We start from the raw sequence: 23,591 nt of genomic DNA, 5'->3' as shown, positions 1-23,591 counted from the left end.
AACATTGACTAGCTAACTACATGAGGTATGGGTGAAATTTAGTCCTAAAGACAGAAGCAGGAAATGATTAAGCCACACTATCTCTGAGCTTTTATCACTAAAGCATATTTATCTTGTTATAAGGAAATGTTGAGGACCTGTGTGAGAGACCCACTCTCAGATTTTGCTCTAAGCTTAAAATCTCTTATCCCTAAAATAAGCTTGGAGATTTTACACTTCCACCTTCTGTCCAGTTCTGATCTCCACAGAGAGAATGGCTGTGCCCATCCATAGGTTTTGTGAGACCCAGGATGCCACAGAGCATGCCAAGGGAAGAAGAGTCCTCTTAAGATGGCAGTTCATGAAGATTCAGTGAGCAGTGTCTGCATAGCATCTGCAGTACAAAAGACAGACACTCCCCAAAATGAGTAATAAGGGCTCTGGAGCAAGCAGCAGATGTCCCAAAACACACAGCTCAGGGGAAAAGGAAATTGGGGCATGCCGGGGGCCATACTGGAAATTGTCTCTTGGACACCTTACTTCAGGGTTATCACCAGTTTCTTAATAACAAGAGAGTAGAAATTGGTTCCATAATCCACTATATATCCTTTTTAGTTTACCACATGTAATAATCTTTGTTGAATGTTCACTCTGTGTTAGGTGTCATCTCATCAGACTCTCACAAGTCGATGCATCACTGAAGAGGAAACTGAGGAACAGAATGGTCATAGAGTGTCCTCAGTGCACACTGAGAGGCAAACACAGCTCTATCGGACATAAAAGCCAGTCCCCTTCTCTGAACACACAGTTCTCCACAGAAGACATGCTTTATCCTTTCAGTCATTAGCAACCAATTCTTCATTGGCTTTTGTAATTCCCAAGTTAAGCACACCTCCAGGTATCATGCACAAGACCCTCTACTGGTAATCATCTTCCTAACCATACAGGAAAGAAGAACCACATTTTGTCTTTTTTTTTTTTTTTAAGATTTTATTTATTTATTTGACAGACAGAGATCACAAGTAGGCAGAGGCAAGCGGGGGTGGAGAGGGGGTGCAGGCTCCCCACTGAACAGAGAGCCCAATGCAGGGCTCGATCCCAGGACCCTGAGATCATGACCTGAGCTGAAGGCAGAGGCTTAATCCACTGAGCCACCCAGGTGCCCCCCACATTTTGACTTAATGGGCTTAATTCTATTTGGATATATTTAGGGTAAGCAGAGTCCAGTTTGCCCAGGACAATCTTGGTTTATATGTCTTTTTTTTTTTTCAATTCTGAGATTTTTTTCATTTGAAGTAAATCTTAATGCTATTAAATCCACAAATATACTAATTTAAACACCCAATTCTATTTATCTAAAACACACATTGCAAACCTACAAATATCTATTCTCTCCACATGTCAGAACCCATTCATTTCATGGTTTGGAAATGGGGAGAATAGATTCCCCTTAAACTGCAGGTCAGCAGGTGTTTCTTTACAGTTAACCTTAGCAGAATCCATACAAAATAGTAATTGACAATGATCTTCTTTACTTTTTAACTCACAAGGAAACACCTTCAAAACTGCATTTTGTTAAAGTTTCTGTACTAAAATGTAGAAAAACTGAACTACACAAATATTGAAAAGTTTAAAATTTCTGAATTTTTTATTCCTGGTACCACTACCACAATTACAGGGCAATATAATTATGTAATGAAAAGAAAAAGACAAAGACAAAGCCACAACAGACATTGTACAATCAAATGTACATCTGATTGACAATACGTTGCATCAATCAATTGCCGTGCTTTTTGCAAACTGTGGCTATGACAGTCCTGAACAAGAAGGCTTTCCTGTTTAAGCTGCAGTAACTTTTCTGACTATGGATCATTGTTCCTTCTGTGGCATATTTTTACAGTTCCTCTAATGCATTTGGGACGATTGTCTCAAAGTAACTTGTAGCTTTCCTGACAACTCCTCGTGCTCTCTCTCCTGCTAAGAACTGTAGCCCTTTTATTCTGACATTTGTTTAGAACCTTCTCCTACCATATCCACTGCTTCCACCACCAGATCCATAACCACCACCATAGGGACTGTCCAAGCTTCTTCCACCAAAACTGCCCCCCTTCATGGGTTCATAATTAGATTGCTATTGTCCACTATCCTTTCCAAAATCATTATAGTTCCCACCTCCAAAATTTCCTTCTTTACTGTAACCATCATATCCTCCACCACAACCTCCATATCCACCTCCTTGGTTCCCATATCCTGGTCCACCACCACCATAGCCTCCTCTACTCCTGTAACCAGGACCACCACCATAGTCGCCACCATTACCTCCAAATCCATTATATCCGCCATCACTTCCCCCATAACTACCTCTCCTGCCACCACCTCACCACCATAGCCTCCTTTTCCACCAAAGTTTCCACCATGGCCAAAGTTACCACCACCTCCAAAGTTTCCTCCACGACCCATGAAGTTGTCAGACCCTCCTCCACGACCTCTCTGTGATCCAGCCGACTGCCTATCTTGTTCAAAAAGGGCCCTTTTCACTTCACAAGTATGCCCATTAATAATGTGGTGTTTCTGAACAACAATTTTATCAACTGTATCCTGGTCATCATAAGTTAAAAAGGCAAATCCTCCCTTTTTTCCACTCTGCCTGTCTTCCATAATTTCTATGGTTTCAATCTTGCCGTAGTAGTCTCTCAAATTATATTCTTCTGTATCTTCTTTAATCCCACCAACAAAAATTTTCTTCACTGTTAGGTGGGCACCAGGCTTTACAGAATCCTCTCTAGAAACTGCTCTCTTTGGTTCCACTACCTGCCCATCAACCTTGTGTGGTCAGGCATGCATTGCTCTATCCACCTCTCCAACACCAGAGAAAATTTCTCCCCATCCATCGATGTTGGGCTTGCTATTAGTTTCCTTTGGTCAATGGCATGAAAGCAGGTAACAGGAAAGAATTTTGAAAATCTCATGAATTTTTAGTTTTGTCTTCTCACGCCTCTGCCCTTGCCATGGGAAGAAACTCCCGGGCTGTCTGCTGGGTCCATGAGGAGCAGGAAAGGCTTGTGAATAGAGCTACTCCTAAGCCCATCTCAGATCCACTGATCCTCACTGAGCTATAGGGCTGAAGAAATGGTTATTGTTCATTGATGTTAAGATATCTTTTGGTACTTGCTATCAGAAACTACTAATAGGGTTTATTTGCTATAGGGTTTATAGGTATACATAGGGTTTATAGGTATATATCTGATAGGGCTGTGTGTTTCTCTTTTGTAGTATTTACAGCAGCTGTAATTTTACAATTATTAGGGTTATGATGTAATAGACATATCTTTCCGGAAGTACAGCATGCCCACAGTAACCAACATACTCTCTCACTATCCCCCAGTACAGTCTGATAGAGCAGGCACCTAGTAAACAATTTCTTAAAAAATATAAAGGAACTAAAGGCCCCTCCATGAGCAGGTATATGAATAATATACTTTCAGGATAATGTCCTGACTACTTTCAGGACAATGAATAATGAAGAAATAAAAAAGATTAAATTTTCTAACTTAAAAGGGTCAAATGGTGAGCGACGAAACTTGTGTCATCTTTAAAAAGCCGGTTCCCTGGCTAGGATTGTTATTTGGACTCTCCTGTCACCTGCACGCCAAAATCAAGAACAAAACTGTAAACAATCGCCTGTATTTACACTAGGAATCAGTGCTCCTGATGAGAAAGTCAACTGTCAGATTAGGTGAGGGCGAGATTGATTTTTTCACACATTAATCACTAAAGTAAATCTATTTCCTCATCCCCCGTTTCCCGCTCTTCTACCCCACGAGGGAGAAATGAAAAGAAAGGGAAGGAAGAATGTCTTTCCCATGAGTCTCACTAGATACACCACCAGGCAGGCTGAGCGTGATTGATGGGGGTAAACTATTAATGACCACTAATGTTTTGGAAGAGAAGAAAAAGACTACTTTCAGGACAATGCTCCTCAGAGCTGCAATTCTATGTCCAAAAATGTCAATTCTTGCCAGAATCTTGCACAAAAGAAAATATTTCTAAGATGCTCTTGAATGTTTTTTCAAAACATTCTTCCAATTCTTCCAAAACATTTCTTCCACATTCTGATTTTGTCCTCTCCCAATACAAGCCAATAAAAGCACTACGTAAATTGATTTCTCCCAGGATAGTAGATGGTGACAGTCACGTCTTGCGCCCTACCTGCTGCCCAGACTCCGATCAGACCTCCACATGGGGTGGGGCCAAATTCTGCACATCATGTGCTCAATATCTCTTATGAGTCACAGTTAATATCAAAATTTCCAAGGCAAGGTCAGGTGCACATAAAATGCAGAACCCCCGGAAGCACTGTTCTTGGATACCAAGCATGTGCAGTGACCTGAGGATACCCACGCATTCCTCCGAGGGGGAAGAGAGGTGGATGGAGCTGTGACAATTGAGTGGACACTGTGCTTAGGTGTGGGTGAGGGAGAGACGATCTGGTTCCTTCTTTCAGTTCCTCATTCACTCATTTATTCCCCAGGATGCGCTCAGGGCCTTCATTGTGCTGAGCACTGAGGATGGAACGATCGACGGTCTTTCTGGGGAAGACTGAGAATGAAACCAGAAGGATCCATACACCTTGATAAGGGTGGGATAAGGGGTGAGCACAGGGCAGCGAGATCACATGGGTGATGAAGTTGACCTGGTCTGCGACTGGTCAGGGAAACCCTGAATGAGGAGATATTTAAGCTGGTATTTGAAAGACAAGTGGCAGTTTTCCAAGGTGATCCAGGAGGAGAGAGGGTACTGTAGGCGTTTGAGTCTGAGATGCAAAAGCCAAGAAACAGGATGGAGAGACTAAGCTGTGGGATTCTGGGACTATAGCTCAAGGCAGGGTTGAGGTGAGGAACAAGCCTGAAGGAGACCATGGATGGGGCATCTGGGTGGCTCAGCGAGGTAAACATCTCACTTGAGATTTCAGCTCCGGTCATGGTCTTATGGGTTGTGAGATTGAGCCCTGTGTCCCATGCTCAGTGGGAACTCTGCTTGAGATTCTCTCTTCCTCAGCCTCTGCCCCTACTGCTTATGCTCTCTCTCCCTCCCTCTAAACTAAACAAATAAGTCTTATAAAAGAAGAAGGTGATGACGACGACAGTGGAGTGTATAGCAGGGGCCAGAGCATCTGAGTCTTTGCCGGGCTGTCTAACGAGTTTGGGATTTAACCTGAAGAAAATGGGAATCACAGAGGGTTTTTAATAGGGAATGGCATGACCAAGTTAGGGGAGTTAAGAGGAAGCAGTACATTGATTTTCTGTGTCTTATAGTCCTGGACATACAAAGTTAGTTAAATAAAAAGGAAGAAGAGGCTTACTGTCTTGAAAAGGGTCTTTCTGCCCACAAAGGGGACAGGCACGACTCTAGCTTGCTCGCTCAGCTGAAATCGATAAGGCCATTTGAAGGCCACTGCAGAACATAGTGTTGAAGGGTCAGGAAGATAGCTGGAACAATAGTAAATACCTTACGAAAACTGATGGATGAAGGGGAGTTCTGAAACGGGACCCAGAAAAGCCACAGTGATGCCCCAACTCTTTCTTAAACCCAAAGATAAGACATAACTTTTTGCAGGAACATCGAAGGACATGAATGTTAAAAATAACATACAATGTTGACTTTGTGTTACTACTCTGTGGAAACCAAATATCATTTTCATGGGTTTAGAAATGTAAAGATGAATTATATATAAGTTGTTCTGCCCTGAAAATGAGGTTGAGGTCTTGAGATGCGAAACATGAGAGGAAGTCCAAACCTCTGGAGAAAACTTTCCTCTGAACTTTCAGAAGAGGCATCAAAAAAATTATCAAAAGGGAAAAAAAGTTCATTATATCTTTAATGAAATTGATGATCTCTGGTTGTTCCCCCCCCCCCTGGTTGTTTTTAAGCTCTAGAATTCGACTCTTCTTTTTTATGGTGTAGCAAGAGTATTGTAACATTTTAAAAGTGTTTTTATGCAGGTGCCTGGGTGGCTCAGTGGGTTAAGCCACTGCCTTCGGCTCAGGTCATGATCTCAGGGTCCTGGGATCGAGTCCCACATTGGGCTCTCTGCTCAGCAGGGAGCCTGCTTCCTCCTCTCTCTCTCTGCCTGCCTCTCTGCCTACTTGTGATCTCTCTCTGTCAAATAAATGAATAAAATCTTTTAAAAAAAAGTGTTTTTATGCATGTTCTCTAATTTAACCTTTAATCATTATCTTTGACAAATTGTTATTTTGAGGCCTGAATGGAAACATACAACCCACACTGTCCAAATAAACGAGTATCACGAATATCTTCCTACCCCAACATAGATTCCTACAACCTAGAGCAACATCCAATTCATTTTTCTTAAATGTCGTCTTCTTTCAAAATTAAATAACAACTTCAAATACTTCCTTGGGGGATTGTAAGCAATCACCGGGACATGGTAGGTATGGGTGGAGAAATTCCCACAAATTCCTTCATATCTCAGTGCCATCAGCCAATGAAAGTAGCAAGTTTTCTGGGATAACCAGCAGTGGGGACCTTAGAAAGAAAACAAGTGTGGATACTTGTTAGGGGATGATTTGAAAAATGGAGCTGGGGCAGAAAGTAGTATTTTTGACCTGTGTGGAGAGATTCTCTCTCTCCCTCAACAACATCTGCAAAAAGATTACTCGCAAGTTGTGTCAACAGAAAAATAGCCCCCAAAGATGTCCAATAAATTATGGAATTAAGGTTGCTAATCAGGTGACCTTAAAATAAAGTTATTCTAGATAATCTGGGTGGGCCTGGTTCAATCAGTTGCAGGGATTTGGGAACAACGTGAAAGCTCCCCCGTAGAGGAAATTCTGCCTGTGGGTAGCAGATTTTAGCGTGTCCATGTGGATGAGATTTCCAGCCTGGCCTCGCTGACAGACTGCCCCAGACTACAGACTTGTCTCCTCCATCGCCAGACAACTGCAGGAGTCAATTCTTTGCAATGAACTGTTTAATATAAATCACGTAACAGTTCTGCTTCTTTAGCTGAACCCTGGCTGGTACCAGAGGTCAGGCAATTATTTGGTGACAGCCCATCGACCATTTTCCCAAAAGCGTAACCCTGTTTTATGAACCAGAATAATAAAACTCAATTTTCAACCCTGTGTAACAAATGACCTTAATATTGTTTGAGTGTCTATAAGAATGTAAGCTGTCTGGTTTCTCTACTGCATAACCACTAAGATCTCTAGTTCCTTATATTTCTCCCGCTGAGCAGCAGGTGCAGTACAGCTAATAAACAATTATAAATAAATACTGTTTTGTTTTGGAAGAAAGTCCAGACAGAAGTAAAGTCATCTGCTGTCAGTATTAGAAGTTGGCACTTAGGGGCACCTGGGTGACTCAGTGGGTTCAAGCCTCTGCCTTCGGCTCAGGTCGTGGTCCCAGGGTCCTGGGATCGAGCCCTACATCGGGCTCTCTGCTCAGCGGGGAGCCTGCTTCTCCCTCTCTCTCTGCCTGCCTGTCTGCCTACTTGTGATCTCTGTCTGTCAAATAAAGAAGTAAAATCCTAGAAAAAAAAAGTTGGCACTTACACATACCTAAAAATGTGTGTGTAATTGGACAGTGTGTCCAATTGGGGCCCCGTGCATGCGCTGTTGAGTGAGCCAATTTTGAGTCAGCAGAGCACAAACAGAACGAGAATTGCAGACTAGCAGGAATGGTGAGCTCTTGGTGCATTCTCTGCCTTCCTCCATGCAGGAGCAGAGGTTTTTTCTCTCTGGTGAAGTTCTGTGAGCTACCACATCGTAGACTGTTGTGAGCTGTGGCAGGTCTGTGGATCAGAGCAGAAGTTTGATCCAAGGAAAAGATTGCCCTCTGGGAGTAAACCCGGTCTTCCAAACTGCTGGCTGCTTCAAGATTTGAGATAAATTGACTTGCTGATGAGGATTTAGGAGCTAGCAGTTGCTCTGGTGTCCTCAGAGTAGTGAGGAGTGGAAGCTACCTCTCTCAAGAAAATCATTTTTCTACCATTTTCCTCTTTCAGTCCTAGACCAGGCTTGCTGGGCTAAGACGATACTTTCATAGGTGGTCTTCTGAGATGGGGTGGTCATGGCATGGAGAACTACAATAGATTTCCTTCAAGAACTCATGACACAAAGTCTTGGAGATGAGTAAAAGTCTGTAAGTCTGAGGCTTGGGGAAAGTTAGTTTTGTTACGGGGTTGACAGAACTCACAGAGTTCTAATCCAACAACCAGTTGAATGGGGACAATCTTAGTTTGTGCCAATGGGTAGGTTTCTCCTTGAGCTGAGATGTTACTGTTATAATAATGAGGAATTGGAGGGGATTCCTCATTCTTCAGAGGCCTCTCTCTTACAGTGCTTATATTATATAGTAATTTTATCCCTACTTTAGAGTGTTGTGAAAATTTAGTTCATTATATATATAGTTTTGCCTGTGAAAACTTATTTGTATTAACCAAAATGGACAAGTATAGTTTAAGTTTTATCTGCACAAACTGCCTCATATAATGATTTTCACTGAGAGATTTCAGTGAAAATACTTAGGTATAATTTCCAGCTGAGATGGTTCCTAGAGAAAAGTATAAAAAACTTTCTATCAAGAAAGAGGGAACCCTGATGTCCAAAAAGATGGCTGTAGAATGTCTATTGAGAGACGAGGCTTTCCAAGATCCCCAACGAGAATGGGTCTGACAGCAGGGCCTGCCCACCTAGGCAACTGGATGGATGATCTCATTCTTCTGAACCACACCTAACAGAACGTACAAAATTTCGTAGTAATCTAGCCCAAGATGAGGCAACTTCATAGTCCCTTTTCTACCTCAGAACTCTCTAAGTTCACGCCTACGGTCCTCTGATTGCCCAGAGCCTAAAACATCCCTTGACCTATCAAACAACAAACATCTTTTTAATTCTGTTCACCTGTAAATTTTATTGGGGACTATATTAGAGTTATTCAGAGAAACACAGCCCATAGACGATTAGATAGATAGATAGATAGATAGATGATAGATAGATAGATGATGAAAGAAAGAAAGAAAGAAAGAAAGGAAGGAAGGAAGGAAGAAAGAGGCATATATTTTAAGGAACTGGTTCATTTATTTTAAGGAATTGGTTCATGCATTGTGGGGACTGACAAATCCCAAATTTGTAGGGCAGCCTGGCAGGCTGGAAATCTGCTCCCAGCTTTATTGAGATATAATTGATACATTATATGGTGTAAGTTTAAGGTGAACAGTGTGTTAATCTGATACACATATATATTGCAGAACAGTTATGCTCACAGCATCAGTTAATGTATCTATCACTTAATATGATTACCATTTCTTTTTTGTGGTGAGAACATGTAAGATCTCTTCTTGACCTTATTCAGGTATATATGAAACCGTATTATTAGCTATAATCACTATGCTGTCAATTAGATCCCCAAATGTGTTAATCACGTAGCCAGAACTTGTACCCTTTGACCAGCATCTCGTTATTTCTCCCACCCCAATTCCTGGTAACCTTCAATCTACTCTCTGTTTTTCCAACTTTGGCTTTTTCAGGCCCCACATATGAGTGGCCTCAGATAGGACTTATCTTTTTCTGTCTGACTATTTCACTTTTGATGCTGCATTCTTGAGTCTGAAGGGAGTCTGGAGGGAAAATTTCTTCATTCTGGAAAGTCCTTAAGTCTTTTCTCTTAAAACTTTCAACTGAGGAGCACCTGAATGGCTCAGTGGGTTAAGCCTCTGCCTTCAGCTCAGGTCATGATCTCAGAGTCCTGGGATCAAGCCCCGCATCGGGCTCTCTGCTCAGCAGGAAGCCTGTTTCCCCCTCTCTGCCTGCTTCTCTGCCTACTTGTGATCTCTCTCTCTCATCAAATAAATAAATAAAATCTTAAAGAAGAGGGGAAAAAAAAAATTTCAACTAATTGGATAAGCCCGATTCACATTATAGAAGGAATTTTCTTTACCAAAGATCTACTGACTTAAATTTTAATCACATCTAAAAACATCTTCAGAGCAACATCAAAACTGCTGTTTGACCAAACAATGAGGTACCATAGTCTAGCCAATTTAACACATAGAATTTACCACCACAGAACCAAAATGTCTCTAGGAAAAAGAAAAAATAAAGTTTTAAAATTGAATTGGGGGGCGCCTGGGTGGCTCAGTGGGTTAAGCCGCTGCCTTCAGCTCAGGTCATGATCTCAGGGTCCTGGGATCGAGTCCCGCATCGGGCTCTCTGCTCAGCAGGGAGCCTGCTTCCTCCTCTCTCTCTCTGCCTGCCTCTCTGCCTACTTGTAATCTCTGTCAAATAAATAAATAAATCTTTAAAAAAATAAATAAATAAAAAAATAAAATTGAATTGGGGTTTTTAAAATCCAAGTCCAAGATGTTTGTAGAATGGAGGAAACAATTTTGGTTTGATAACCAGATAACACATGTTCTAGTACCATTTTAGTCACTCTCTGGCTGTGTGACCTTGGGCAGGCACTTGACATCTCTGAATCTTGTCTCTGTGATCTATAAAATCTATAGGTTGGACTATATGCATTTGTTAATTCTTTTTTTTTTTACATAGATGCAACAAAAACTTAATACATTTCTAAGTTAAGTCCTCCTGGGTCTCTGCTAGATATTAAAAGTTTTCTAGAGGTCTGCATTATAGAGACAGCTTAGTGAAAATTATTACCAAGATTTCGAAAAGTACAACAACACTTTTATTGCTGGTCTGTCTTGCCTTTTTTTTTTTTTTTAAATAATTTTCCTACCAGTGTGGAGAGCTTCTATTCCAAGACCTTTCTGCATAAAGAGCTGGAGGCTAGGATATAAAATATTGATTTTTGCTGAGTATAGCTCTTGCTTGAATGTGATGGGTTCTTTGGTTAATGTCTAATTAATGACAAAGCAGAGCCATATGGTTTAATGAAAAATATCATTAAAATAATAAAAATTTAAGTCACTTCCTGACCTTTAAACATCACTCTCAGAAAAGAAACATATTTTATAGCAATTTAAAACCACAAAAAGACGAATTAGACGTTTTAAAATATACTGCATTCAACAGCGTACTCTATTATACTTAAATATATTGAATAAAATAGTGAAATAAAATCTGAAATAAAATCGAACTTGGTTGACATGATTCCGCTCTCCTCTTCTGCCCGGCTCTGCTGTGAGAGGACTGGACACCGCTTGAGGGGGAGGGAGAGAAGGAGTGGAAAGGGGGAAGGAGAAATGGCAGCCACCTCATCCCAGGAAGTGGGGAGAAAAAGGGTGGGTTCCTCATTCCCTGTACTCTCCATGTCCAATATCCTCAGACAGGACCTATGAAATGGATGCCAACTAATAAAACCTTCCTGGAATCATGGCTGCTGTCCTGGGGAACCCAGACATTTTAGAACATGGAAATTCTCATCTGTATTGAAAATCACCACTGAGAATCCCAAGTTGCCACCAATGGATTTTAAACCTGCATCTGGGGGCATGGGAGTAGTCATTTCACCAATCCTTTAATGGTGCATCTGTGTGTTTGAGGTAATTGAGCTTCCAAACTCTGTGTATGGCATTATGGTGGAGGGGTTAAGATGGCACACAGTAAGAAACCATTAATATATTAGTGTATACTATTTAACAGTGTATTATTATATTTAAAGTTTGAATAGTTTAAGAAGTCACACCCATTCTCCCATGTAAATCCTTAAATTTATCTTAACATTCCTTTACATCCAGGACAATATCTCACTTGACATAAATCTCTTAGATTTGGAAGGGGAGGTAAAGGAGGAGTATTTTTAAATTCCTTAAGAGTCAAGCTTTGTTGTGTGGAAGTGAAGTCAAGATTTGAATTCCTATTTTTTAGATATTTGGTGACTTCATTATATAGACTATGCAGGTTTTGGGATAAGCACCCTACAAATATTCCAGGCCTTAACACCATGTGAGAACATTACAAGGTCACAGTTCTTTTCAATGCCCAGGTTTTCCTAGCCAGAAATTATCTTCCTTCAAAATGTCCCCCTCATCATTTCTGAGCATTCCCAGGTAACTATTTTGGGGGGTGATCAGGATTAGGTTCCATACCCGGCTCTCTGTCCTTTTGGTCAAGCCCCTCACTCTTGCTTTGATGCCCATGACACTCAAGATATCATATTTCTTCTAACACGGTTGTCACGAGCCAGCAAGAATACTGGCCTTAGGGGGAAGGGGACCTCTCTTGTGGCTAGTGTTCAAAACATGAGGCCAACCCCTTCCTCAGTCCCCATAGCACAGCTGAAGCACAATTAGATCTTTTACTTAGGTTTTACAGGGTTAGTGTTCAGATATAGGAAGAAAAACTATCAAAGAAAAAAAAAAGACAATTTTCAATTGCTACTAAAAGTGACTCCTTTCAGATCCCACAGACCCAAATGGACTTCAGAGTCTCCGCCAGCCTGCATTCAAGAGGCAGGTCTCTATTCCCACCTGCTCCCCACTTTCTGACCAGCCCATCTTACTACTGATTGAAGCATTCCTATGTCTCAGAGTCAACAGCAAAACCTCCCTTCTTGGCTCTATGAAGAATGGGCCATGGTTTTTTCTCACCCTCATATAAACATTGCTCTTCATAATTGACTTCTTATGATGAAGGCTGTAAGAATATCTTTTGTTTTTTTATTTGTTAGGTGTATTTATTTTCAAATATACTTTGATTTTTAAAAATTATTATTTCAGAATAAACCCCACCCCAGTGTGTGGCTTAGTTCTTTGAGCATCATATGAGTCTTTTTTTTTTTTTTTTTAACTTTTTATTTTTTATAAACATATATTTTTATCCCCAGGGGTACAGGTCTGTGAATCACCAGGCTTACACACTTCACAGCACTCATATGAGTCTTACATATGTACTTTTCCAAAGGCTAGGTTAATCTTTAAAAAACAAAACAAAACAAAACAAAACAAAACAAAACAAAAACAAAGGAAAACTTACCCTTTTGGAGGACTTCAGTCTTTTTCTCCAAAATGATATTAAAAAAAAAAAAAAAGTCTGTGTGTCTTTATTCTTTTCCCTTTATTGTGTCTCTATATTCCTGTAAACAAATATTCTTTGGAGAACACAAAGAACTCTACATAATTTAAGGGATTCTAATCCCCCACTTAAGGAAATTACTTAGTTCTGTTAAACACATACCTAGTTTATGTTACTAAAAATAGCTCTAACTTCTCAGCTTGGAGATTTATCTTCTTGCATTTAGTTGTTTCCCTAGAATACTAAATAGGTACTTAATTTTCCTTTTTTACCCCTCAGAATAAATGGAGAGATTTTCTTAAAGGTTAATTCATCACTTTAAGAGATACAAGCAGTTCGGGGAACCTGGGTGGCTCAGTTGGTTAAGCATCTGCCTTTGGCTCAGGTCATGACCCCCGGGTCCTGGAGTAGGGCCCAGCATTAGGCTCTCTGCTCATCAGGGAGTCTTCTCCTTCTGCCCTTCCCCCCAAATCGTGTGTGCTCTCTCTCTCTCTCCCTGCTCTCTCTCAAATAAATACGATCTTTAAAAAAGCAAAAGAAATACAAGCAGCTCAAATTTTTCAAAATGAAGCTTTTCCAGATTAAAACAAGTATTTAATATCCTAACAGTCTCCTTCCTAAACATTTACCCAGAGAAATGAAACCAGATGTCCACACAGAGACTTATACAAGCAGGTTCATAGATGCTTTATTTGTAATAATTCAAAACCAGAAAAAAACAATTAAATGCTTGATGAATAAACAAATTACAATTAATAAATATAATGGAACACTTCTCAGCCATGAAAAAGAACAAACTACTATTTTTACCCAACAACATGGATGCATTGGAAAAGCACCACGTTTAGAAAAAGAGGTCAAAGTCTTCCAAAGGCTACATACTGAATTTAAATGACCTTTTGGAAATTAGGGAAAGAATCTTAAATTAATGGTTGCCAGGAAAGGATATGGGGAGAGATGATTAGTTAGCTGATAAATAGCATAAAGGAACTTTTAGGAGTGATAAAAATAATCAGTATCTTTTTTTTTTTAAAGATTTTATTTATTTATTTGACAGAGAGAGATCACAAGTAGGCAGAGAGAGAGAGAGGAGGAAGCAGGCTCCCCGCTGAGCAGAGAGCCCGATGTGGGACTCGATCCCAGGACCTTGAGATCATGACCTGAGCCAAAGGCAGCGGCTTAACCCACTGAGCCACCCAGGCGCCCCAAAAATAGTCAGTATCTTGATCGTGGTGGTGGCTGAACTCACTGAACTTACAAAGGGTGAATTTTCCTGAAGGTAAATATCTCACTAAACCTGACTTTAAAAAACTACGTAGTGCATACACAATGCTAGAGCACCCTTTTGCATGTATTCTATCTTGGACTAGCTCCATTGAACTAGTGTTGGCCTATCCACTTAAAAGTGAAGAAACAGCCAAAAAAAAAAAAAAAAAAAGTGAAGAAACAGCTTGAAGTAAATGGCCAATTAGGAAGTGAACATGTATCTGCTGATTTTCTGCCAAGTGCTAATGCCATTCTCCTACACTGCACCTATCAGTAGAGATGATTTTTTTTAAATTCACGATTTTTTTTTTTGCATGTGAAAAGGATCATCTTTTGCAAGGATTGAAACAAAAAGCGCTTAAAAAAGAAAGAAAGAAAAACTCACTCCAAATGTTCTTGTTCCAAAATAATCATTAACGTCAGACATTCTGGACATTTCTCCATGTATATTTTCAGAAAGAAGTATGGATGTATCCTTTCTTCCAATTGAACAGCGTTGTACCAAGAATGGTTCTAGGCCCTAAGGATAGAATTCAAGACAAAATCTTTCCTTTTTGTGGAGCTTGTTCTGAAAAGGGAGATAAAATAATTGTTTTAAAAAAAGTTATCGAAAATAATTTCAGATAGAAAAATTATATGAAGAAAGATGAAAATTGCTAAGAGAACAGAGAGCAATGGTGGGAGGAAGTATATGTTGACTGGTCAGCAAAAGTTTCTCTGTGAAGCTTTTTCTTTTGAGCAGAAGCATGAGTGAAGTAATGGAGAGATCCAGGAGAACATTTATGGGAGAACCTTTCAGGCTGAGGGAAGGTAAATGCAAAGGGTCTGAGGTGGAAATACACTTGGAAGGTCCAATGTGCCGGAAACTGTCCCCCCTTCTTAGAAGGTGCTCCCTTCACACAGCCTTGGGAAGTCTTCCTCTTTTTTTTTTTTTTTTTTTTTGTAATATTGGACAGAGTGTCACACTGTTTAAAGTTCACTTTAAAATGCTTCAGTTTAGGGTGCCTGGGTGGCTCAGTGGGTTAAGCCGCTGCCTTCGGTTCAGGTCATGATCTCAGGGTCCTGGGATCGAGTCCCACATTGGGCTCTCTGCTCAGCAGGGAGCCTGCTTCCTCTTCTCTCTCTGCCTGCCTCTCTGCCTACTTGTGATCTCTGTCTGTCAAATAAATAAATAAAATCTTTTTTAAAAAAAGCTTCAGTTTACCAGTGTGATATTATGTGTGTGCCAGACAATTTATGCTTAAACCAGGGAGTGGTGCACTAATTCACCATTAAAAGCACCCAATCTAAGGCCCAATGGTCCTCAGCTCTGTCTCTTGGGAAAGCTACTACAAGCCGTTTGGAAACTGTATCTCCATTATAAAAAATATACTCTAGCCTACTAAGGGTCAGGAAAAACCAGTGACTTACTACCATGATGACTATTAGAGCTCTCATGAATGAAACTAAAAGTTGTTTTTTTTTTAAGATTTTATTTATTTATTTGACAGACAGAGATCACAAGCAGACAGAGAAGCAGGCAGAGAGAGAGGAGGAAGCAGGCTCCCCGCTGAGCAGAGAGCCCGATGTGGGGCTCTATCCCAGGACCCTGGGATCATGACCTGAGCAGAAGGCAGAGGCTTTAACCCACTGAGCCACCCAGGTACCCCGAAACTAAAAGTTTTAATGGTAAGTGGATTTAAGTTACAAGAATTCAGAGCCACCCTCTCTCTACTCTAGCCTAAAGTGCCTATAAGTATGTGGAGAAGTTTCTAACCTACATGCAAACATGGTGCCCTAGACTTACCCTTTAATGGTCCCCTACTTGGGGAGTGGTTTAGAATGGTTTTGGGTTTAGAATGGTTTTTGACTGCACTGTGCAGACAAAAAGGCAGAGAACTTGGCCTCTGATGGTTGTCCTATCTTCCTGAAATGAAACTTTCAGTGTTATCTGATCTTACAAAACATTTGTATAAATACTGTGTGTCTGCTTGCTAATGAGTGGTTAGTCTAATAAATGTGGTCGTATCCTCAGTACAGGGGACTATAAATGTTATTAAAAGAGATCATATGTATTAGCTCTATACTACGTGTCAGGTATGGTGATATGCTCTGAAGAAAATGAAAAAAAAAAGAATAAAAACAACATAGTTACCATTCTCCTGGAAGGACCATTCAGCGACAAGACCAAACTTTAAAAATTTGCATGAGAAATTATTTAAAATTAATGAAGTGCTAAGAAGCAGATATTCAGCAGACCAAGAGAGCGTGTAACAGGAAGATAAGTGAATAAAGGAATAGAACGGAAAATTTACTTACAGAATATAATTTAAGGTATAGTTATTTATTATTATGTTCAATAGCTGAGAGTTATAGTCCTTGGAAAAATAGGCAAAAGTACTAAACATCTTTTTGAAAATATGAGAGAGAGGTCTAAAGAGCCTTGTATTTTTAGTCATTAAGATATACCCCTTTCTAATGCCTCGACAAAAGGTTTACAGAGTGACTAATCTAGACAGTGCTGACATGAAGCCAAGGTAAATAAACATAAAAGGGTTGTAGTCTGGTGTCTGGTATCATACAGAGAGATTCATCCATCAAGTGGTTGTTTAGTCTGCAGATGCTAGGGAACCAACGTGACAGAACATAAAATGATATTTTTACTGCAAAGTTATTGATGGATGAGGAGACAGAATACTAGAATGTCAGAGCTGGAAGGGGTTCCAAGAATATGAATGACTTATCCAACTTTAAGCCTTAGCTGAGGTAAATTGGGCTTCCTGATCAGAGCTTCCCACCCTGTGCTTACCTCTCAACAGCACAGTGGAGGCCACAGCCTGAGACGGAGGGGACACACTAAAACCCAGAGCACACAGGAGGGGTCCTGAAAATGGTCACTGCCATCTTGGATAAAGGATCACAAGGCTCTATCTGGGTATTTTCTTTGTTTGCCTCCATCTTCCAAGTTCTCTATAATGAGAATATCATAATAACAGCTAAAATGTATGAAGTTTTCACAGTGGGCCAATATTATGCTATTCATTTAATTCTCAAAATAGCCATATAAAATAAAAGGATGCTATTATCCCAATTGATCATGTGAATCTTGCTGAAAGCTAAGAAAGACAAGAGTCCCAAACTATGGAACTCTTGTAAAACAGAGCTTGGATCTGAATCTCTGTCTGTATTTAAGCTTGAGCCACAACTACTGTATATCATTCTTTTAAAAAAATGTATTTATTTGAGAGAGAGAGAGCATGCATGCAACAGGAAAGAGCAGAGGGAGAGGAAGAGAGAGAGTCTTCAGCAGGTTCCACCTTCAGCACAGATGCTGATGCGGAGCTTGATGTCTGGGCTCTGAGATCACAACCTGAGCATAAGCCAGGAGTCAGATGCTCAACCAACCGAGACACCCCGGCACCCCAGTACGGTATATTATTCCAAAAAATAAAGATAATTTAATTTGGAAATATTTTGCATTACAGGGGGGGTTTTGGCTAATAAAACTTACTTCAGACAAAATTATTTATGGTATAGGTTTGGTTGTCTTCAGCAGAATGATGTTACAAAGAGTGATCAGAGTTAAGCAAAACATTAGCGCTATCCAAATTCAGTTGTTTAATCTTTTACAGACAGAAGAAATACACGGTCCTAAGAGTGAAGGAGAAAATGCGAAATTTCATCATGTTCAAAATTTTATCAGCATGTAGAAAATATAATCATTTCTTCGGATCCTTCTGAATTCAAACGGCTTTAGATTCAGACAGAAGATATCTGCACATCTCCTGAGAAACAAAGAAAGGTAAAGTCAAACCAAGTAATGTATCTCAGTGGTAGTTAAGGACCAAGCCAGCAGAGAATAGCTGAAGTGAGCAACCAGACTAGTCGCCTCTCCAAGTTTGGAGCCATGATATAAGAACAAGGAAAGAGCTCCACGAACTTTCCCAAGTATCCTTGCTCTGCTTGCGAAACAATGTTAGCAGCAGCAAGAAATCTCCCATGACCTCTTTTAGTCACTACTCCACCCACCATAGATTATTTGTGCCTGTTTTTGGACTTATGTAAATAAAATCATACACTATGTACTTTTTTTTTAATCTTACTATTTTAAAAATTATTTTATTTTATTTTATTTCTTTTCAGTGTTCCAGAATTCATTGTTTATGCACCACACCCATTGCTCCATGCCATGCGTGCCCTCCATAATACCCACCGCCAAGCTCACCCAATCTCCCATCCCCATTCCCTCCAAAACCCTCAGTTTGTTTCTGAGTCCACAGTCTCTCATGGCTCATCTCCCCCTCCAGTTTCCCCCAACTCCCTTCTCCTCTCCACATCATATGATTTTGCTTACTTGGAGCATAAGGAATAACGCTATGTACTATTTTGAAACCGGTTTCTTTTTATTTCTGTAATATTTTCAAGATTTTACTTATTTACTTGAGAGAGAGAGAGTGAGTGAGAAAGAGAGCGAGAGAGAGCACAAGAAGGGAGAGAGGCAGAGGGAGAAGCAGAGTCCCCGCTGAGCAGGGAGCCTGATGTGGGGCTCGATTCCAGGACCCTGAGATCATGACCCAAGCTGAAGGCAGAGGCTTAACCAACTGAAGCACCCAGGTGCCTCAAGACTGGCTTCTTTCAATTGACATTATGTTTGTGAAGTTCCTCCATATTGTGGGTGTTTCTTTTTTATTCTGATTGCCTGATTTCCTCTGTGTTAATATTCTACAGTTTATCTATTCTAGTGTTGATAGGCATTGGAGCAGTACTGACATGAACATTCTATTACTTGCCTTTCAGTGAATGTAACTATGCACGTTCCCTGTCTATACATCAAATAGCAGACTCGCCGAGTCATAGATGTGTATAAAATCATCTTGAATAGAAACTGCCAAACAGCTTTCCAAAGTCAATTTACAATCCCCTCAGCAGTGTGGGAGGGTTCCAATTACTCCACATACATTTTTGTCATTTTTCATTTTAATTATGCTGGTGGGTATATTGTGCCCACCCCCCCCACTGGTGTGTTTATTTATGTTTCTGGAGCATAAGATTGTGAGCATCTTTGAATATGATTATTTGGATATCCTTTTGTGTGAGGTGCCTCTTTCAGTCTGGAACTCCCTTGAAGATTTTATTCTGTGACTTTTTCTTCCCGTTTTCTATAAATTTCTTTCTAGATAAATAGATAAACAGATATGTCTATATGTCCCTAGCTATATCTATCTCTCTACCTCTCTATCTCTCTATCTGGAAAGAATATATCCCAGACTAATACAGGACAAATAAATATTTATATTATATTTGGATATATATGTATAACATATGTTTTCCCACTCTTAGATCCATTCCTTCTTCATTATTACATTTTTATAAACACAAACTATTAGCTTTTCTTTATGTTTTCTATTGAATCTGTATTTTTTATATTATGTTTAGCATGTTTTGTATCCTATTTAAGAAATCTCTCCTTATTCCAAATGTAGCAAGATCTCTAACTAGTTTCATAAATATTTTGGATTATAAGAGTAAAAACTATTCACTGTAGAGAATGTGCAAAACATGCTAAAGTGCAAAGAACAACATAAAAATCAATAGCAATCTCACTGCCAGAAAGATAATCACTGTTATCATTTTATATCATTTTAGTTTTAGTTTAGTGTGTGTGTGTTTTACATAAGGAGTATGGGAGTATACACCCTTTTTTTAATGGGGAGGAAGGGGCAGAGGGAGAGATGGAATCTTAAGCAGACTCCAGACCTAGCACAGAGTGCAGTGGTCATGGTGGAGGGGGTTCCCTCTCATGGCCCTGCAATCATGACCTGAGCTTTAATCAAGAGTCAGATGCTTAACTGACTGCATGACCCAGACGCCCCTGTGTATATACACTTTTATCATGTTCTTTTTTTTTTTTTACTTACTTAATCATGTTACTTTAAATTCTTCAAAAGCTTTTCTTTTTAATGATTATATGTCCTGTTAAAATCACATAACTTATATAAAGAGTCTACTATAAATTCTGTGTATATGCTGTATAATCAGAGGACTATTTATGGGCATATATTTTAAACTACATCTAATAAACTTTTATAATAAAATCACTAAGGTCTGAGGTCTAAACATTTGTTTAGTTCCTTGATGACTATAGTAGAATGCCTTTTAGAAAAGTTATAGCAATTTGGAGTTTTGTCAGTGTCGTTAGAGAACCCGCCTCACTATATCCTTGCCAATATTGGTGTAACAGACCCGTGACAATTTGATGGCAAAAACAATAACTTATCTTACTTTGCATGTCTTTGATTTTTAAAAGGCTAGCTATTTTTCAAATGTTTATCAGTCATTTGTTTATCTTATTTTGTGACTTACATTTTATATGCTTCCTTTTTTGACTTTTTGGACTTACAATTTGGTTTATAGGACTCTAATGTTTAATAATAATGCACATTTCTTTGGGTATAAATGAATGTCTTTAGATGCATTGGAAAAGATCTGGAAAATAAGCTACTGAGATCACAGGGGTGGCAAAAGAGATGTCTAACCTTATGTGAAATAATTTAATTGGCTCTTTATTTCACTAACAAAAAAATGATTTTGTGGAAAAGAATATTCTAGTTTACTGTATGGCCTTCTCTGCTGGTTTTGTTTCCATGAGATGTGAGCGGCTCTTTGTTCTTTGGTGGTGATAGCTGCAAGATTCGGCAACCTTTCCCCTGTATCAGTGAAATGCTGTGGCTCAGGGAGGTCTGCTCAGTTTCAGTTTGCGGACCATCCCACAAGATTTGTAGCGTCTGCCTATGGAATCGACTACAGTTCTGCAGCTGATGGTGGATGATGCTTATCATGGGGCTGGTGGGCACAAGGAGCAGATGGACAGCATGAGTGCCAACCAGTGATCATCTCTGCCCTAGGTACTAGACTTTAAAATTCCGCTGTATTTTAAAGGAGTCAGGAAGCAGGGAGAGTAGGGTGGCACACAGCAGGTAATTCAGCGCAGAGGGCAAATTTCAAAGCAAGAAGCCCATTCAATGTTACCAAAAACAAAATAAGAAAGATATGCAAGTGTTCTTAGCTCTTTCTTGATATTCCTATCTAATGGTCACTCAATTTAAATACATAGTTGCTACTTTGTCTAAGTATTTTTGAGATATTCTTTTCTAGTAAGTCATTTTGTTATATGATGACAGTTGCTAAATCACTTCTGTCAGTTAATATGCCATTAGCTGCACTACTTCCCGGAGTGTTCTTTCTAAGATGAAGAGGGCGTGTTTTACACGGGAATATTCTTTTTAATCACTTCAAGGCTACCACCTCTACTCAACCATGTAGGTGACAGGGAGAGAGCTGAGACACAGGTCCTAAGCCCTGCTCATGTGGATGTGCTTTTGAACTTCTTTATCTAGAGATGCTACCAGTGACAGTGAACTTGAAGAGTCAGGGAAGGTGCTAGCAAGGTCTTTGAAGCCCTAAGGGCAGGAAAGTAGAGTGAGATGCAATGGATAATTTAATGGAAAGAGCAAATATTTCTTGGCATTAACCGGAGCAAATGCTCTCAGACCAGTTTGGAATGATGATTGCTAAGACCACCACAGGGTCCCGACCTTGGCTATATTAATCTTTAGATTTCAGTCCCTGTTGTTAGAATGTTGACTCACCAAACATCAACTCGTGCTCTCAACACCATCCTCATCATCATCAACACCATCCTCAGGATAATAGCTGCAATTTTATTGAGCACTTAGGAAGAGTTCATAAATCGTAGCTACTATAATTGTTATTCTTCTGTTTCAGGCTCTGTGCTCAGGTCCTTTTATTAGAAGGACTGATCCTAAAAACTAATCCACAGTTTTCAGCCGATGGAACTGAGCTCATGGATGTAAAGTGACCTACCTGCTGGATGTTGTGGGGCTGCGGGTGGAAAGGCTGAGATCTGACCTCCGTTCCGCAGAGCGCAGAGGCCATGCCTGGGCGAGGTGCTCTACTCTGTCCTTGCCCCATCACCCACTCCTCACATCCCATTATGATAGGCAGGGTAATGGAGGCCCAACGATGTCCATATCCAAATCTCCAGAATCTGTGAATATAATATGTTATGTGGCACAAGGGAATCAAAGTCGCAGACTGAAAGAAGTTGAGTTGAAGACCTTGAGTTGAAGAGATTATCCTGAGTTCTCAGGGCAGGTCTGGCAGGATCACAAAGAAGAGAGAGGCAGGGAAGGGGTCAGAGTCAAGAAAGGGGAGTGGGATAAGGAAACACACAGGGTGATTCAGTGTGAGAAGGACTCATCTGACCATGGCTAACTATGAAGAGGGAGGGAGAAGCCACCGGCCAAGGAAAGCAAGTAGCCTCTAGAAACTGGGAAGAGCCAAGAAATGGCTTCTCTCTGTGACGATTTATGTTATGTACCAATTTGAGTGGGCCACGAAGTGCCCAGATTCAATAGTATTTCTGGGTGTGTCTGTGATGTGTCCAGATGAGATTAGCAATACGGCTGGTGGCCCAAGTGGGGTGATGGAACAGTCTCAGGCAGTGGTCTGGGCGTGGTGCCGCTGAGGCAGCAGAGGCAGGACTGATTGGCAAGAAGTCTGGTGTTGGAGGAAGGAGCACAAGAAGGCATCACACAACAGGCGCATATAATGTTAAGACCCACGGGTTCTCTGAAAAATGAGAAGAGGAAGGAGATTTTTAAACCTACCAAATGTGGGTGTATATTTTTGATGCAACTTCAGCAGTTCCATCGATTGCTCTAGTGGCAGGAAGATTCTATCTTTTTCTAAGAAGGAGTGTGACATGCTCAGATTTATTGATTAGAAGGGGCTCTCCAGAAGGTGGAGTAAAAGTTACTTCAGAGAGGGAAGGTAGAAAATCACTTAGAAAATGTATGCACAAGCTCATGAGAAAAGTAAGCAGGAATTTACTAGAGGCAGAAATAGCTGACAAAGGAAGGGAATGGATTTTGAGACATTTTTGAGGGAGGATTAATAGGAATTGGTGACCTAGAGAATGCAGAGAGACATTGAAGAAGCTCTGGTATGACTGGAGAAACCATTCTCTGTCTGTGGGGAATATGGGAGAGACAGCAGATTCCCAGGGAGGGAACCTCTGTCCTTGCAGAGATGGTGAGCGGTGAGCAGGCAGGGACAGGCCAGCATCCAGCCACATCTGAGCGTACAACAGCTGGCACTACAGACTTGGGCGCTGAGCCCCTTCTCCCCTTTGCCTTAAGGGCTTAAGGACCTCTAGCGCACATGAATGTTTTGGTGCACCTTTCACCAGGGGACCTTCAGACACTCGTAACAAGTTTGTGTCTTGGTTTTTTCCATCTTCAACCCGATAGTAATGTTCCTGGGTAGGGATTTAGGAGCTAATGCTTG

The 23,591-nt window shown here is 40.4% G+C and overlaps 1 pseudogene across 1 annotated transcript; it reads right to left on the bottom strand.

Annotated features, from left to right (window-relative positions):
- Window positions 1–1,990: 1,990 nt before the first annotated feature.
- LOC309848938 (heterogeneous nuclear ribonucleoprotein A3 pseudogene) lies at window positions 1,991–22,178 on the bottom strand (annotated as a pseudogene). The gene is made up of 2 exons: window positions 22,107–22,178; window positions 1,991–2,895 (listed from the first exon to the last, which is right to left on the bottom strand). The product of its transcript is annotated as a heterogeneous nuclear ribonucleoprotein A3 pseudogene (transcript).
- Between the last annotated feature and the right edge of the window lie 1,413 nt (window positions 22,179–23,591).

Source organism: Mustela nivalis (genome assembly GCF_964662115.1).
Source record: "Mustela nivalis genome assembly, chromosome: 15".
Taxonomy (NCBI): domain Eukaryota; kingdom Metazoa; phylum Chordata; class Mammalia; order Carnivora; family Mustelidae; genus Mustela; species Mustela nivalis.
This window is presented reverse-complemented; position numbering and strand designations above follow the sequence as displayed.